The sequence below is a fragment of the Carassius carassius genome, chromosome 32 (genome assembly GCF_963082965.1).
Source record: "Carassius carassius chromosome 32, fCarCar2.1, whole genome shotgun sequence".
Taxonomy (NCBI): domain Eukaryota; kingdom Metazoa; phylum Chordata; class Actinopteri; order Cypriniformes; family Cyprinidae; genus Carassius; species Carassius carassius.
The window spans coordinates 31,075,394-31,095,102 of record NC_081786.1 but is presented as its reverse complement, the minus strand read 5'-3'; the positions used below and the strand labels follow the sequence as shown (position 1 = coordinate 31,095,102).

The 19,709-nt window shown below is 38.9% G+C and overlaps 2 pseudogenes; both read left to right on the top strand.

Moving 5' to 3' along the window:
- Nucleotides 1–150: 150 nt before the first annotated feature.
- Nucleotides 151–1,384, top strand: LOC132113112 (phosphatidylinositol 3,4,5-trisphosphate 3-phosphatase and dual-specificity protein phosphatase PTEN-like; annotated as a pseudogene).
- Nucleotides 1,385–2,523: 1,139 nt separating this feature from the next.
- LOC132113111 (phosphatidylinositol 3,4,5-trisphosphate 3-phosphatase and dual-specificity protein phosphatase PTEN-like) lies at nucleotides 2,524–4,199 on the top strand (annotated as a pseudogene).
- Nucleotides 4,200–19,709: the final 15,510 nt, after the last annotated feature.

Below are 19,709 nucleotides of genomic sequence, written 5' to 3'. Positions count from 1 at the left end.
ACAGGAACAAAATATACATTTACATACACAGGTAGTGCAATAACAACATAAAGTAAATACATAGATTTTACCCTGGGATCACCCAAAAATGTAAAGGCATGAGTTACATGAATTACAGAGTAGAATTTCCTCTGGCCTATTATGTCTCTCACACACTAAAAAACTTTAAGACTCCTGTCACAGCCATGGCTGTGATCATAAAAGAAATTGTCAGCCGAAACAAAAATAGATACCAGGAAGATGGATTCGACTTGGACTTGACCTAAATTTATCCGAACATCATAGCTATGGGCTTTCCAGCTGAAAGACTTGAAGGTGTTTACAGAAACAACATAGATGATGTAGTGCGATTCTTGGATTTGAAGCATAACAATTATTACAAGATATATAATCTATGTGCAGAAAGACATTATGATATTGCCAAATTTAACTGCAGAGTTGCACAGTATCCATTTGAGGATCACAATCCTCCTCAGTTAGAACTTATTCACATGATTGTCATTTTCACTGAGCCACTTATCCAAATCTTCACAGAAAGGTTTAAAAATCTTTGCAAATAATGAAAGGCTGCCTGTTACACCGAGGCAAATTCAAAAAAGCACAAGAGGCTCTGGACTTCTATGGTGAAGTTAGAACCAGGGACAAGAAGGGAGTAACTATTCCCAGCCAGAGGCGATATGTGTACTACTATAGCTACTTTCTGAAGAATAAGCTGGAGTACAAATCTGTGGCCTCGCTCTTTCACAAGATGGTGTTTGAGACCGTGCCTATGTTCAGTGGAGGGACTTGCAGGGATTCTGCTGTAAAAAGCAAGAGTGAGCAGATTCCACATAGGTTCAGAAAAACCAACTGACATTGGGATCCTCAGTTCGTGGTGTACCAGCTGAAGGTAAAAATCCACACATCAAATCCAGTGCACACAAGGCGAGAGGAGAAGTACATGTACTTTGACTTTCCACAGCCACTGCCTGTGTGCGGAGACATCAAGGTGGAGTTCTTCCACAAGCAGAGCAAGATGATGAAGAAAGATAAAATATTTCACCTCACTAACACAGATGAGACCAGATGAGAGCTCAGAGAACGTTGAAAATGGAGGTTTAGTGAAGGAACTGGAAGGAAAACAAACCACAGAACGGGGAGAGAATGATAAGGATTATCTAATCCTGACTTTAGACTAATCGAACAGTAGCTGGTTAGCTCCGAAGTTTCCCTCAGGATAGCTGGCGCTCGCTCAAACAAGCAGTTTTTTCCGGTAAAGCGAATGGAACAACTTGGATAAGGCCAATAAAGACAAAGCCAACAGATGGTGAAGCTGTATTTCACAAAAACAGTGGAGGAACCATCCAACTTGGAGGCCTTTGGTAACCAGGGTAACATAAAGTAAATAAATACATTTTATCCAGGCCTATGAGTAAATCTGCCCTCTTTGGTGAGACCAGGTTAACAATAAAGCACCGGGGGAGAAATTTGCCCTGGGATCAACCAAAAATATATGGGCTTAAATAACATAGATTACAGAGTAGAATTGCCTCTGCCCCACCAGTCCTGGCTCAACAATTCTAATTATGTGCTACTTTTAAGAAAAGGAACAAAATATATGCAATAACAAGATACGGTTGACAAAAATAGATTTTTTCAAACCTGATACGAATTATATGCTACATATGAAAAGGAACAAAATATACATTTACATACACAGGTAGTGCAATAAAAGCATAAAATAAATAAATACATTTTATCCAGGCCTATGAGTAAATCTGCCCTCTTTGGTGAGACCAGGTTAACAATAAAGCACCGGGGGAGAATTTTACCCTGGGATCAACCAAAAGGTAAAGGCTAAATTACATGAATTACAGAGTAGAATTGCCTCTGCCCCACCAGTCCTGGCTCAACAATTCTAATTATGTGCTACTTTTAAGAAAAGGAACAAAATATATGCAATAACAAGATACGGTTATAAAAAATAGATTTTTCAAACATATTATGAATTATATGCTACATATGAACAGGAACAAAATATACATTTACATACACAGGTAGTGCAATAACAGCATAAAGTAAATAAATACATTTTATCCAGGCCTATGAGTAAGCTGCAAATCTGCCCTCTTTGTTGAGACCAGGTTAACAATAAAGCCCCGGGGGAGAAATTTGCCCTGGGATCAACCAAAAATATATGGGCTTAAATAACATAGATTACAGAGTAGAATTGCCTCTGCCCCACCAGTCCTGGCTCAACAATTCTAATTATGTGCTACTTTTAAGAAAAGGAACAAAATATATGCAATAACAAGATACGGTTGACGAAAATAGATTTTATCAAACATGATTCATATGAACAGGAACAAAATATACATTTACATACACAGGTAGTGCAATAACAACATAAAGTAAATACATAGATTTTACCCTGGGATCACCCAAAAATGTAAAGGCATGAGTTACATGAATTACAGAGTAGAATTTCCTCTGGCCTATTATGTCTCTCACACACTAAAAAACTTTAAGACTCCTGTCACAGCCATGGCTATGATCATAAAAGAAATTGTCAGCCGAAACAAAAATAGATACCAGGAAGATGGATTCGACTTGGACTTGACCTAAATTTATCCGAACATCATAGCTATGGGCTTTCCAGCTGAAAGACTTGAAGGTGTTTACAGAAACAACATAGATGATGTAGTGCGATTCTTGGATTTGAAGCATAACAATTATTACAAGATATATAATCTATGTGCAGAAAGACATTATGATATTGCCAAATTTAACTGCAGAGTTGCACAGTATCCATTTGAGGATCACAATCCTCCTCAGTTAGAACTTATTCACATGATTGTCATTTTCACTGAGCCACTTATCCAAATCTTCACAGAAAGGTTTAAAAATCTTTGCAAATAATGAAAGGCTGCCTGTTACACCGAGGCAAATTCAAAAAAGCACAAGAGGCTCTGGACTTCTATGGTGAAGTTAGAACCAGGGACAAGAAGGGAGTAACTATTCCCAGCCAGAGGCGATATGTGTACTACTATAGCTACTTTCTGAAGAATAAGCTGGAGTACAAATCTGTGGCCTCGCTCTTTCACAAGATGGTGTTTGAGACCGTGCCTATGTTCAGTGGAGGGACTTGCAGGGATTCTGCTGTAAAAAGCAAGAGTGAGCAGATTCCACATAGGTTCAGAAAAACCAACTGACATTGGGATCCTCAGTTCGTGGTGTACCAGCTGAAGGTAAAAATCCACACATCAAATCCAGTGCACACAAGGCGAGAGGAGAAGTACATGTACTTTGACTTTCCACAGCCACTGCCTGTGTGCGGAGACATCAAGGTGGAGTTCTTCCACAAGCAGAGCAAGATGATGAAGAAAGATAAAATATTTCACCTCACTAACACAGATGAGACCAGATGAGAGCTCAGAGAACGTTGAAAATGGAGGTTTAGTGAAGGAACTGGATGGAAAACAAACCACAGAACGGGGAGAGAATGATAAGGATTATCTAATCCTGACTTTAGACTAATCGAACAGTAGCTGGTTAGCTCCGAAGTTTCCCTCAGGATAGCTGGCGCTCGCTCAAACAAGCAGTTTTTTCCGGTAAAGCGAATGGAACAACTTGGATAAGGCCAATAAAGACAAAGCCAACAGATGGTGAAGCTGTATTTCACAAAAACAGTGGAGGAACCATCCAACTTGGAGGCCTTTGGTAACCAGGGTAACATAAAGTAAATAAATACATTTTATCCAGGCCTATGAGTAAATCTGCCCTCTTTGGTGAGACCAGGTTAACAATAAAGCACCGGGGGAGAAATTTGCCCTGGGATCAACCAAAAGGTAAAGGCTAAATTACATGAATTACAGAGTAGAATTGCCTCTGCCCCACCAGTCCTGGCTCAACAATTCTAATTATGTGCTACTTTTAAGAAAAGGAACAAAATATATGCAATAACAAGATATACACCAATTTACAAATATAATAACATTTCTGTAACAGTAAAACAAGCTAAATACCATTGATTTTTAAAGTACTGATGCATTAGTTGTTTCACTTTCCTTTGTTTTAACTGTTGATGAGGTGTTTGTTGTGTAGAAGGTAGCAGCATGTCGGCCCATCCTCTTGTTAAAGGTGTGAACAGAAGCACTGTCGGCCTGATCATCCACAGGAGGCTCTACTCCATCCGTTACATCATACATAGCTTTTCCTGAATCTGCAGGCCGCCACAGTTTGGGGTGAAAACAGCAATAGTAGAGAACTTTTATCAACAGACCCAAGACATAACAAAGTGGGATGGAGATTATCAGACTGAAGGCGTACGACTGGGTCATCTCTGCATCTCGGTACAATCTCAAGCGTCCGCCTTGAACCTAGTTTTGTTCAGTGGAGCGAAAAGAGTAAAATTGTTGCTTTTCCTGCATGTGTGTCAGATGGGCTTCTTCATCAGGCACATATTAGCTATCTGCCAGGGTTTTCGTGTGTGGTGCCTGGCACTCCTGAAGGCTCTTCTCACCCTCAAGGAACCGGTCATACCTAGGATGACATACAAGACAACAATGTTGCGGAGAATTACACCCATGTCTGTAGCACATAACAGCAGATTTACAGCCAGCATATAAGTACTATCAACATGCAGGAAGTCATGAAAGAAAACAAAATGGAAACTGACCTGGTTTTACAAGTGACCTTGCTGTTCGACTAGGCCACTGTCGATGTAGGCTTGGCACTTCCTGTAGAAGTCAGCATCTGATGCAGACAAGTTGAGGTGGGTCTTCAGATACTGAACAAACCTGATCATGTTCTTTATGTAGTTCAGTATGGTGGCTGGGCCCATGTCAGCGTGCTCCTCTCACTGCTCCTCTCACTGCTCCTGCTCCTCTCACTGCTCCTCTCACTGCTCCTGCTCCTCTCACTGCTCCTCTCACTGCTCCTGCTCCTCTCACTGCTCCTGCTCCTCTCACTGCTCCTCTCACTGCTCCTCTCACTGCTCCTCTCACTGCTCCTCTCACTGCTCCTGCTCCTCTCACTGCTCCTCTCACTGCTCCTGCTCCTCTCACTGCTCCTCTCACTGCTCCTCTCACTGCTCCTCTCACTGCTCCTCTCACTGCTCCTGCTCCTCTCACTGCTCCTCTCACTGCTCCTCTCACTGCTCCTGCTCCTCTCACTGCACCAGTGACAGTGGGGTAGACACATCCTGTGGAAGTGGGAGTTTGGTGAGTAGAAATAATATTGTTTGAAAATGACTAAAAGAAAAACAAAAAAGTTAAAGAAAAAATCTTTAAAGAGTTGACCTGCAAATTGGGTCATCCTTGAGTTGGTAATCAAACTAGCCAATCACAAAAACACCTTGACCCTGTAAAGAGTGTTAGCTCCACCCTGGCAAGGTGTTAAACTTCAACTTGTGGGTCATTGTACGGAAATGTCCATTTTTCTGTCCCTTACAGAAATATTACAATTGAAAAACACTTTAGGATTACATTTTTTTTTATATTTTAACATGAACCAATATCTTATTTGAACAATTACACTTTCTTGAGCCATCAATGTGGCAATATTTGATTTTTATTATTTTCATGAAAATTGTCACTAGTGTTACTGTCACTGGTGTCACCTTCCTTATGGGTAAAATACATGCACACAAAAAAATGTTTCTGTCAGAGCAGATCTTATCATTGGCCAAGAAAGTATCTAAACTTAAACACAAAAGATGTTGCTCCCGCTTGCTGTACTGCAGAGCTCTGTCGGTGGGGAACCCAGCTTTTGCTCTCTGGTCTCATTATGTATTTCAAATATAGGCATATGGTTAATGGTACACACATTTAAAGCTTAGCTCTAAATAAACAATTCAATTAAATAAACAAGCTCTCTCTCAAGCTCAAACATCTCTCTCTCTCTGTCTCTCTCTTTCAAACACTCACACACACTCACACACACAGAGAGAATCCATTGAAATGCTAATGAGTTGGGCCCTGCTAAACCTGCTGTTAGTTTAAAATTCATTTGAGTGGACAACATCCATCCTGTCTGCACCACTAAGTAAAATTTAATACTGCTAAAATAGCAGAAGTTAAAAGAATATGTCTACCACAGAACTTTAAACAAGAACAAAAATTAAGCAATGACAGCGTGGTTGCGCTGCTTTTCTCTCCGCAGAGCCGGGCTGTCTGTATCCAGGACGTCCCCAATCTCCCCCTCCAAGGGCCAGAGGATGATGCTGTGGAGGTATTGGATATATTCAGTGTAGTCTGTCAAACTGTCTAGTAGCAATTCTGGTGTTAATTATTTGTTTGTTTGTTTTTTTTAATCTCCAGTACTTTGCCGATGATGAAGAGGAGGAGGACTGATTTTTTTATTTTTTTTTTTACCTTTTTTTAAATATATAAATAAATATTTCATCCTTACCTTTAATGTGTTTTTTGACTTTATTGCAATACAAAACACCAGTGACATGCCTGAATCTGGGCTATATGTTACTGCACACTATCAGCTTTTGATCAGCATCACAGAGTGCCTGGGGTCAGAGGTCAGATCTAAGTTTTTGGTATGTATTTCTGCCCGGCATTTTCAAATATATGGATGTTTGTGTTTGTGTGTATGTATCACAGTGTATTAGTTTGACAGGCCTGTATGCTGGGGTCAGAGGTCAGACCTCTTAAAGGTTTCAGTATGTATTTCTGCCCAGCATTTACAAATATAGGCAGAAATTCAACTGCTGCAGGATTACTCATACATCTCTCTCTCACACTCACACACTCACACACACACACCCAAACACCCACACACCCAAACACCCACACACACAGAAACACACACACCCACACACACACACACACACACACACACACACCCACAGAGAGAATCCATTGAAATGCTAATGAGTTGGGCCCTGCTAAACCTGCTGTTAGTTTAAAATGCATTTGAGTGGACAACATATCTAGAAATACACAAAAATATATACAATAAACATACTGAATGGTAATTTACAAAATAAGTATGGGGTTCAATAAAAATTTGGACCAAATGTGTTGTGCAGTTTCAAATGAGCCCAAGTTCAGTGTTGTGTGTTGTTTGCAGGCCGAGAGAACAAGGGTCAAGTAGGCCTTGTTGAGGTCATTCAGAGCTTTGTTGCTTAACATTTGTAGTTTATAAATTTAAATAAGGTTTATAAACCTTTAATATGATTTTTGAATTTATTGCAACACAAAACACCAGTGAAAGTCCTGAATCTGGGCTATATGTTACCCATTTCCTCTGCCCCACAAGTCCAGGCTCAACCATTCAGGCCAACCCTATCAGCTTTTGATCAGCATCACAGTGTATTACATTTTGCAGGCCTGTCGGCCTGGGGTCAGAGGTCAGATCTAAGTTTTTGGTATGTATTTCTGCCCGGCATTTTTAAATATATGGTTAATGATATATACCTCCTAATAAAAGAAAGAAAAAAAAACAATGAAGTTAAATCTTAAAGTTTTCAGTATATTTCTGCCCAGCAAGTAAAGGGAAAAAAATAAATGATCCAAATATCTGGAACTGACTGTAATTGCACCAAAACTAATGAAAGAAACATTGAGATGAAATAGAATTAGGGAAATTGTATTTAGGAAATACAAAAACTATATATATATATATATATATAAATTTCTTTTGTGGCCTGAAAGAGCAGTACGTGCCTGTCTCAATCTTGAAGTTTTACAATGCAGTGGCGAGGCTGCACATTGAATTTCTTCTTGGAGTGTGTAATCCATCTCCCTATGGTTTCCAGAGACGGGTGGCACTCACAGGGGAAAGTCTCCGCATCGATGCAGACGTCCTCACTGCCATGTTTAATGAAAAACAGGTGGCCCAGCTCGTCCTGCCTCTCTGCCATCTCCCTGCCCTCAGCACCTGCGATCACCTTTCCGTGGAAATCACACAGGATGGAGCCCTTCCTGAAGGCCTTGGTTGCAACAACTCCTGTGGTAAAAAAAAAAAACATTTTTTTTTCATGTGATGTTTATGATGTTATTATATTAATTTTTTAAGGATTTTACTGTGCTCATAAGACATTGGTGCATACCTTTCTTCTCCCCAAAATCCTTCACAGCCAGACCCGGCCATTTCTGACTGGTCACCCCCCTGATGATGGCCGGGTCACTCTGCGCCTGTGCTCTGCTGAGTGGCCTCCACTTTGCCATGATGTCCTCTGGGCGGGGATGATTGGCCGTCCACCCCTCGGCCTCTATGATTTTAGCCACCTTCGATGCAGTCGGGGCACATCTTGAGCATTTTGCTGTCAAAGAGAGAATATTTAAATTAAGATGCAGGTTCACACAAAGTTTAAATGTTTCTGTCAGAGCAGATCTTATCATTGGCCAAGAAAGTATCTAAACTTAAACACAAAAGATGTTGCTCCCGCTTGCTGTACTGCAGAGCTCTGTCGGTGGGGAACCCAGCTTTTGCTCTCTGGTCTCATTATGTATTTCAAATATAGGCATATGGTTAATGGTACACACATTTAAAGCTTAGCTCTAAATAAACAATTCAATTAAATAAACAAGCTCTCTCTCAAGCTCATACATCTCTCTCTCTCTGTCTCTCTCTTTCAAACACTCACACACACTCACACCCACAGAGAGAATCCATTGAAATGCTAATGAGTTGGGCCCTGCTAAACCTGCTGTTAGTTTAAAATTCATTTGAGTGGACAGCCTCCATCCTGTCTGCACCACTAAGTAAAATTTAATACTGCTAAAATAGCAGAAGTTAAAAGAATATGTCAACCACAGAACTTTAAACAAGAACAAAAATTAAGCAATGACAGCGTGGTTGCGCTGCTTTTCTCTCCGCAGAGCCGGGCTGTCTGTATCCAGGACGTCCCCAATCTCCCCCTCCAAGGGCCAGAGGATGATGCTGTGGAGGTATTGGATATATTCAGTGTAGTCTGTCAAACTGTCTAGTAGCAATTCTGGTGTTAATTATTTGTTTGTTTGTTTTTTTTAATCTCCAGTACTTTGCCGATGACGAAGAGGAGGAGGACTGATTTTTTTATTTTTTTTACCTTTTTTTAAATATATAAATAAATATTTCATCCTTACCTTTAATGTGTTTTTTGACTTTATTGCAATACAAAACACCAGTGACATGCCTGAATCTGGGCTATATGTTACTGCACACTATCAGCTTTTGATCAGCATCACAGAGTGCCTGGGGTCAGAGGTCAGATCTAAGTTTTTGGTATGTATTTCTGCCCGGCATTTTCAAATATATGGATGTTTGTGTTTGTGTGTATGTATCACAGTGTATTAGTTTGACAGGCCTGTATGCTGGGGTCAGAGGTCAGACCTCTTAAAGGTTTCAGTATGTATTTCTGCCCAGCATTTACAAATATAGGCAGAAATTCAACTGCTGCAGGATTACTCATACATCTCTCTCTCACACTCACACACTCACACACACACACACACACCCAAACACCCACACACCCAAACACCCACACACACAGAAACACACACACCCACACACACACACACACACACACACACACACCCACAGAGAGAATCCATTGAAATGCTAATGAGTTGGGCCCTGCTAAACCTGCTGTTAGTTTAAAATGCATTTGAGTGGACAACATATCTAGAAATACACAAAAATATATACAATAAACATACTGAATGGTAATTTACAAAATAAGTATGGGGTTCAATAAAAATTTGGACCAAATGTGTTGTGCAGTTTCAAATGAGCCCAAGTTCAGTGTTGTGTGTTGTTTGCAGGCCGAGAGAACAAGGGTCAAGTAGGCCTTGTTGAGGTCATTCAGAGCTTTGTTGCTTAACATTTGTAGTTTATAAATTTAAATAAGGTTTATAAACCTTTAATATGATTTTTGAATTTATTGCAACACAAAACACCAGTGAAAGTCCTGAATCTGGGCTATATGTTACCCATTTCCTCTGCCCCACAAGTCCAGGCTCAACCATTCAGGCCAACCCTATCAGCTTTTGATCAGCATCACAGTGTATTACATTTTGCAGGCCTGTCGGCCTGGGGTCAGAGGTCAGATCTAAGTTTTTGGTATGTATTTCTGCCCGGCATTTTTAAATATATGGTTAATGATATATACCTCCTAATAAAAGAAAAAAAAAAACAATGAAGTTAAATCTTAAAGTTTTCAGTATATTTCTGCCCAGTAAGTAAAGGGAAAAAAATAAATGATCCAAATATCTGGAACTGACTGTAATTGCACCAAAACTAATGAAAGAAAGATTGAGATGAAATAGAATTAGGGAAATTGTATTTAGGAAATACAAAAACTATATATATATATATATATATATATATATATATATATATATATATATATATATATTTGTACAATAAAATACAAACAAAATGTAATCGAGTCTGTCTGGGTAGGTTGTCAGACATCACTGTATTGAAAAGAAACAGTGAATACAAACACATTTGATGGAATTTTGAGTATTGTACTGCAACAGAAAATGACAAAGCAGTGAGACACACACCTGAAACTTGGATCATCATCTCCAAATATATCCAGAATCTCCCTTCCACACATGCACAGACGTTCTCAGATGCCCAGGAAGAGAGCTCACGCCTTCCTGCAGTGAGGCCAGAGGGTATGATTCCTGCTGTTAAAGATTATAAATGAAAAATATAAGAAAACATGGTTAATGCAAAGACCTCTTCTTTATGCTGTGGTCAAAGCGGATCTTCTCATCTTTGAGAATTTCTTTTGTGGCCTGAAAGAGCAGTACGTGCCTGTCTCAATCTTGAAGTTTTACAATGCAGTGGCGAGGCTGCACATTGAATTTCTTCTTGGAGTGTGTAATCCATCTCCCTATGGTTTCCAGAGACGGGTGGCACTCACAGGGGAAAGTCTCCGCATCGATGCAGACGTCCTCACTGCCATGTTTAATGAAAAACAGGTGGCCCAGCTCGTCCTGCCTCTCTGCCATCTCCCTGCCCTCAGCACCTGCGATCACCTTTCCGTGGAAATCACACAGGATGGAGCCCTTCCTGAAGGCCTTGGTTGCAACAACTCCTGTGGTAAAAAAAAACAACATTTTTTTTTCATGTGATGTTTATGATGTTATTATATTAATTTTTTAAGGATTTTACTGTGCTCATAAGACATTGGTGCATACCTTTCTTCTCCCCAAAATCCTTCACAGCCAGACCCGGCCATTTCTGACTGATCACCCCCCTGATGATGGCCGGGTCACTCTGCGCCTGTGCTCTGCTGAGTGGCCTCCACTTTGCCATGATGTCCTCTGGGCGGGGATGATTGGCCGTCCACCCCTCGGCCTCTATGATTTTAGCCACCTTCGATGCAGTCGGGGCACATCTTGAGCATTTTGCTGTCAAAGAGAGAATATTTAAATTAAGATGCAGGTTCACACAAAGTTTAAATGTTTCTGTCAGAGCAGATCTTATCATTGGCCAAGAAAGTATCTAAACTTAAACACAAAAGATGTTGCTCCCGCTTGCTGTACTGCAGAGCTCTGTCGGTGGGGAACCCAGCTTTTGCTCTCTGGTCTCATTATGTATTTCAAATATAGGCATATGGTTAATGGTACACACATTTAAAGCTTAGCTCTAAATAAACAATTCAATTAAATAAACAAGCTCTCTCTCAAGCTCAAACATCTCTCTCTCTCTCTCTGTCTCTCTCTTTCAAACACTCTCACACACTCACACACACACACACACACAGAGAGAATCCATTGAACTGCTAATGAGTTGGGCCCTGCTAAACGTGCTGTTAGTTTAAAATTCATTTGAGTGGACAACATCCATCCTGTCTGCACCACTAAGTAAAATTTAATACTGGAGCTAATAGTTTGTAAAACATGTTTGTGATGGGTTTTTTTTGCAAAGTATGTACATTAACCATGTTTTTGTATATTTTTCATTTATAATCTTTAACAGCAGGAATCATACCCTCTGGCCTCACTGCAGGAAGGCGTGAGCTCTCTTCCTGGGCATCTGAGAACGTCTGTGCATCTGTGGAAGAGAGATTCTGGATATATTTGGAGATGATGATCCAAGTTTCAGGTGTGTGTCTCACTGCTTTGTCATTTTCTGTTGCAGTACAATACTCAAAATTCCATCAAATGTGTTTTTATTCACTGTTTCTTTTCTTATGAAACACTGTGTCAGTTTGACAGGCCTGTATGCTGGGGTCAGAGGTCAGACATCTTAGCTCTAAAGAAACAATTCAATTAAATATACAGGCTTGCAGTCTTGCAGAAATTCATCTGCTGCAGGGATACTCATACAACTCTCTGTCTCTGTCTCTTTCAAACACTCACACATACACACACACACACACACACACAGACACACACACACAGAGAGAATCCATTGAAATGCTAATGAGTTGGGCCCTGCTAATCCTCTGGCCTCACTGCAGGAAGGTGTGAGCTCTCTTCCTGGGCATCTGAGAACATGTGTGCATGTGTCTCACTGCTTTGTCATTTTCTGTTGCAGTACAATACTCAAAATTCCATCAAATGTGTTTGTATTCACTGTTTCTTTTCTTATGTTGTTATTGGAAATGATTAGGATGGGCTTGGTGGTGAGGAACATACCTCCATTTCTTCCTGAAGTGTGTTCCTCAGAGCTCCTCGAGATGCTGACAGCAAGTCACATCTCTCTTCACAGAAGGCATATGCAGAGATTGGTTGATTTTTAGACAAGAAAAAAAGATACCTTAAATGTCTCTAACACACACAAACACACACATTTGTTTTTGTGAAAAGTGGGTTCATCCCATAGGCGTAATGGTTTTTATACTGTACAAACTGTATACATTTTCATGTGTGTTTATTTTTTTTGTGTTTTTTGACATTTAAAAATCTTTGCAAATAATGAAAGGGTTAGGCCGTGCATCATCATCACAGCCTCCAAAGCGCTGCTTTACCTTCATGGCAAAAGCTTTGGCACATCTTGCGCCAGTCCAAGAATTTCCTCACAATATAAATGCCCCCAGCAGTCCCTCACGATCACGTCCCCCTCGATTCTGGCTGTGAATTCAACTGGCAGAGACTGAAAAAAGAAAGAAATTAAAATAGCAGAAGTTAAAAGAATATGTCAACCACAGAACTTTAAACAAGAACAAAAATTAAGCAATGACAGCGTGGTTGCGCTGCTATTCTCTCCGCAGAGCCGGGCTGTCTGTATCCAGGAGGCCAGATCATCTTCCCGTGGTTTTTTATTTATTCCATGCATATATTCATCTCACCATCATCTGCTTCATTAGCCCAAAAAGGTCAAATTGGACATAGCGTCCCTCTGTTCAGCTCCTTAGAAACTCCAGAACCTGCTTGGTCTGATCTTTTTCAGTCAGAGAGCTCCAATGTCCAACTGCTGCACTTGTGTAGCCATGTTGTCCAACAGATTGACCATTAGGCTGTAGAAAATATATATATTTATTATTATTGTTTATTTATTTATTTTTTCATATGACAAGATGGGAAACAGAGCAACCAGTGACAGGTAGACACTTCCTGTGGAAGTGGGAGTTTGATAAGAAGAAATAATATTTTTTCAAAATGCTTTAGCATTTGGCCAAATCTTTGCTTCTTGTACCTTCCTGTGTGTCTTGATATTTAAGACTACAGTTTACTTTCATGCACATTATTTCACATTCTATATTTAATTATACAATATACATATTTTTTAAATTTTATTCTAATATTTTTATTGTTCACTTTTATTTCATTCTTACATAGCTATATTTATGTATATTTTCATCTGTGTTGTTTTCTTTAATAACTGCACTGTCCTGCTGGTTATATATGCTATATATAATTTTGTATGTGACGAATAAAAATCTTGAATCTTAAATCTTGAATCTTCATATCCTAAAAAACTATATGATTTATTTCTGTATTTCAAGTAAATCCTGCAGTGCACCACACACACACACACACAATACTACACACTGATGTACATACCATTGCGTATGCAAAGTTATATAATTTGTCGTTTTTCATTATCTTAGAATAATCAACTACTTATTTTATTACAAACAAAGTAAAACTAAACCGATTAAGACTCAAATATTATCAATCCTGTAGTCAATTCAGATGCACACTCCATACCAGTGGTGGCAGTAATGAACCTTTTCGTATGCAAGGCATGCTGGGAATCTCGAGTTCCGGCATGCGGCGTTCTATGTACTATTTCTGTTGAATTAGAAATATTACACAGAAAGGCAGCACTCTCGCGTTCTGAAGCGCGGCCGCCATTTTTAATCTGGCCCGCTGGTTTTCGACAAATATCTCCGCGAAAACAGCACCTAAAAACATAAACAATGTGGCGTTCTTTTCAGCTAGATTAGACGTTTACAAAGAGCTAAACAAACGACGGATACGACGGATTTCGCCGCGGGTTACCGTCGCGTCCAGGCCGAGCCACGGAGAAGGTGAGGGCTTTTGTTTTCATTTTTGTTATTAACATTAATAACTGAAAACATCTAGGTTATACAGATGATGATGACACGTAGCCAAAGAGAACCGGCCTGATGAGACATGCATATATAGAGAGACATAACATGCAATATGTATTATTTGTGCTTGCGTCATTGCCATTTAGCTCAAAATAAGATCTTTAATTTAATAGTTATAGTTAGTGTGTGTGTGTGTGGTGTGGTGTGTGTGTGTGTGTGTGTGTGTGTATCTTTTTGCAAAGTATGTACATTAACCATGTTTTTGTATATTTTTCATTTATAATCTTTAACAGCAGGAATCATACCCTCTGGCCTCACTGCAGGAAGGCGTGAGCTCTCTTCCTGGGCATCTGAGAACGTCTGTGCATGTGTGGAAGAGAGATTCTGGATATATTTGGAGATGATGATCCAAGTTTCAGGTGTGTGTCTCACTGCTTTGTCATTTCCTGTTGCAGTACAATACTCAAAATTCCATCAAATGTCTTTTTATTCACTGTTTCTTTTCTTATGAAACACTGTATCAGTTTGACAGGCCTGTATGCTGGGGTCAGAGGTCAGACCTCTTAAAGGTCTCATTATGTATTTCTGCCCAGCATTTACAAATATAGGCATATGGTTAATGGTACACACATTTAAAGCTTAGCTCTAAATAAACAATTCAATTAAATAAACAAGCTTGCAGTCTTGCAGAAATTCAAACATCTCTCTCTCTGTCTCTCTCTTTCAAACACTCTCACACACTCACACACACACACACACACAGAGTGAATCCATTGAACTGCTAATGAGTTGGGCCCTGCTAAACCTGCTGTTAGTTTAAAATTCATTTGAGTGGACAACATCCATCCTGTCTGCACCACTAAGTAAACTTTAATACTGGAGCTAATAGTTTGTAAAACATGTTTGTGACTGTTTTTTTGCAAAGTATGTACATTAACCATGTTTTTGTATATTTTTCATTTATAATCTTTAACAGCAGGAATCATACCCTCTGGCCTCACTGCAGGAAGGCGTGAGCTCTCTTCCTGGGCATCTGAGAACGTCTGTGCATGTGTGGAAGGGAGATTCTGGATATATTTGGAGATGATGATCCAAGTTTCAGGTGTGTGTCTCACTGCTTTGTCATTTTCTGTTGCAGTACAATACTCAAAATTCCATCAAATGTCTTTTTATTCACTGTTTCTTTTCTTATGAAACACTGTATCAGTTTGACAGGCCTGTATGCTGGGGTCAGAGGTCAGACCTCTTAAAGGTCTCATTATGTATTTCTGCCCAGCATTTACAAATATAGGCATATGGTTAATGGTACACACATTTAAAGCTTAGCTCTAAATAAACAATTCTATTACATAAACAAGCTCTCTCTCAAGCTCAAACATCTCTCTCTCTGTCTCTCTCTTTCAAACACTCTCACACACTCACATACACACACACACACACACAGACACACACACAGAGAGAATCCATTGAAATGCTAATGAGTTGGGCCCTGCTAATCCTCTGGCCTCACTGCAGGAAGGTGTGAGCTCTCTTCCTGGGCATCTGAGAACATGTGTGCATGTGTCTCACTGCTTTGTCATTTTCTGTTGCAGTACAATACTCAAAATTCCATCAAATGTGTTTGTATTCACTGTTTCTTTTCTTATGTTGTTATTGGAAATGATTAGGATGGGCTTGGTGGTGAGGAACATAGCTCCACTTCTTCCTGAAGTGTGTTCCTCAGAGCTCCTCGAGATGCTGACAGCAAGTCACATTCTGAGCCAGAAACAGAGCCTGCATCTGGAAAGCGGTCTGGTGAGTCTTATTAGAAATAAAGTGTCAAATCTCTCTTCACAGAAGGCATATGCAGAGATTGGTTGATTTTTAGACAAGAAAAAAAGATACCTTAAATGTCTCAAACACACACAAACACACATTTGTTTTTGTGAAAAGTGGGTTCATCCCATAGGCGTAATGGTTTTTATACTGTACAAACTGTATATTCTATGGCCCTACACCAAACCCTAACCCTCAAAGGAAATTTTGTGCATTTTTACTTTCTCAAAAAAACTCATTCTGTATGATTTATAAGCATTTTTAAAAATGGGGACATGGGTTATGTCCTCATAAGTCACCCTCTCCTTGTTATACCTGTGTCATACCCATTATACAAGTTGATTTCTGATATGTCACAAAAACAAGAGCACACACACACACACACACACACACAGAGAGAAAAACAAATCAGTACATTTTTAAGAGAAATAAATAGGTTACAAGGGTAGGAATTGGTTGAGGTTTATTTACATTTGATTTTGCTTTATTTACAGTCATTACTAGGTTCTAAGTAAATGTAGCATGTAGAACAAAGAGACCGTTAAGTAAAGCGTTTCCAAAATGTATTTAGAAATCTATTTTAACGAGTTCACACTTGTGATATGCTTTAATATTTGCACACGTATGCCTTAGTAAATAACATCTTTTCAATATTTTTCAGGATGCAGAGTGGCTGAGCACCAGTGACAGAGTGGGTGACAGAGCAGTGGCCCGCATAAAAAGGGATATGCAAACTGATGACTGCCAACTGACATTGATTTACATTTAATAACTCTTTGGTCTTTTTTCATAGTACTTGGAGCTGTATTTCTCAACAATCAGGCCTGAGATACGTGCCTATACAGATCCATTTGCATGTGTACCATGTATCTGTTAAATAAAGAAATAAAAAAAACCTTTCGGACATCGTTCTCATTTTGTATTTTGTTGAAAATTATACAAATTTTATCTGTAAGACTTATCTGAAGACTAATAAGGGAAACTGTGTTAACTGCATTTCCAGGGGAGAAACTTATCCTCTTATAAACCCCCACTCCCTTCTTTAAAATAAAAGCAATGAATCTTTTTATACTTTAAAATAATCCGTGTAAAACATCTGTCTTTACAATATGATCTTAGACTTTAGATCAGATCGTTTGGCAGAAAATTTGGAAAATGACATTTTAATGACTTATCTGAAGACTAAAATGTGCATGACCCCTTTAAGAAATAAAATAAAATAAAGAATAAAAGCAATGAGTAGTTAGGTGGTTTACAATTGATACTTTACAATAAACTATGTGAAATTGATTTTTGGTTAAACGGCATCACCAGGGGAGAATCTTAGGAGAATCTCCATGGGCTTTCAGGATTCTAGATCCACATCGCCATACGGTGGACAGGTATATGTTTGCAGGCTGCAAACACAAATACTAAACTGAACACAAATAACCAGTCAAAATAACTTTAAAAGAAAAGCAATGAAATATTGCTATACTTTAAAATAATCGGTGTAAAACATCTGTCATTACAATATGATCTTAGACTTTAGATCAGATCGTTTGGCAGAAAATTTGGTAAATGACATTTTAATGACTTATCTGAAGACTAAAATGTGCATGACCCCTTTAAGAAATAAAATAAAATAAAGAATAAAAGCAATGAGCAGTTAGGTGGTTTACAATTGATACTTTACAATAAACTATGTGAAATTGATTTTTGGTTAAACGGCATCACCAGGGGAGAATCTTAGGAGAATCTCCATGGGCTTTCAGGATTCTAGATCCACATCGCCATACGGTGGACAGGTATATGTTTGCAGGCTGCAAACAGAAATACTAAACTGAACACAAATAACCAGTCAAAATAACTTTAAAATAAAAGCAATGAAATATTGCTATACTTTAAAATAATCGGTGTAAAACATCTGTCATTACAATATGATCTTAGACTTTAGATCAGATCGTTTGGCAGAAAATTTGGTAAATGACATTTTAATGACTTATCTGAAGACTAAAATGTGCATGACCCCTTTAAGAAATAAAATAAAATAAAGAATAAAAGCAATGAGCAGTTAGGTGGTTTACAATTGATACTTTACAATAAACTATGTGAAATTGATTTTTGGTTAAACGGCATCACCAGGGGAGAATCTTAGGAGAATCTCCATGGGCTTTCAGGATTCTAGATCCACATCGCCATACGGTGGACAGGTATATGTTTGCAGGCTGCAAACACAAATACTAAACTGAACACAAATAACCAGTCAAAATAACTTTAAAAGAAAAGCAATGAAATATTGCTATACTTTAAAATAGTCGGTGTAAAACATCTGTCATTACAATATGATCTTAGACTTTAGATCAGATCGTTTGGCAGAAAATGTGGTAAATGACATTTTAATGACTTATCTGAAGACTAAAATGTGCATGACCCCTTTAAGAAATAAAATAAAATAAAGAATAAAAGCAATAAGCAGTTAGGTGGTTTACAATTGATACTTTACAATAAACTATGTGAAATTGATTTTTGGTTAAACGGCATCACCAGGGGAGAATCTTAGGAGAATCTCCATGGGCTTTCAGGATTCTAGATCCACATCGCCATACGGTGGACAGGTATATGTTTGCAGGCTGCAAACACAAATACTAAACTGAACACAAATAACCAGTCAAAATAACTTTAAAAGAAAAGCAATGAAATATTGCTATACTTTAAAATAGTCGGTGTAAAACATCTGTCATTACAATATGATCTTAGACTTTAGATCAGATCGTTTGGCAGAAAATTTGGTAAATGACATTTTAATGACTTATCTGAAGACTAAAATGTGCATGACCCCTTTAAGAAATAAAATAAAATAAAGAATAAAAGCAATAAGCACTTAGGTGGTTTACAATTGATACTTTACAATAAACTATGTGAAATTGATTTTTGGTTAAACGGCATCACCAGGGGAGAATCTTAGGAGAATCTCCATGGGCTTCTCACCATGGGAATCTTACCCTCTTCTAACCGCATACTTTAAAACAAACTGTGTAAAACATGTTTTATAGTTTTATCTGGGTTTAATTTATAGTTTTATTCAGGTTCCAACCCAAAAAAAAAAGGTTGAAAATATACTGCAGCATATGTGCGGCATGTCCAGTGGTCAGACTTGTGCAGGCCATTTTTGGACACAGCTGTGCACACGTTCGCAGACTAACGCGTTGACAAGGAAGATGAGAGGGAACTCACCCTTTAATATGAAAACGTTACCCTAAAAGGGAGCCGCCCAACAGATATGCTGCACTAAGTTGAGGAAATATGCAAATTATGAAATATGTGTCCTCAATTTACATTTATTAGAGACTAACGGCGTACCGAACGACGTGAAAGTGGGCTCACCGTTCAAGGACTTGGAAAATGAGAGCAGTGGGCGCAGCAGCCTTTGTAATGCGTTCGTGCAGCACGGTCGCTGCACAAAAACTGAAAAATG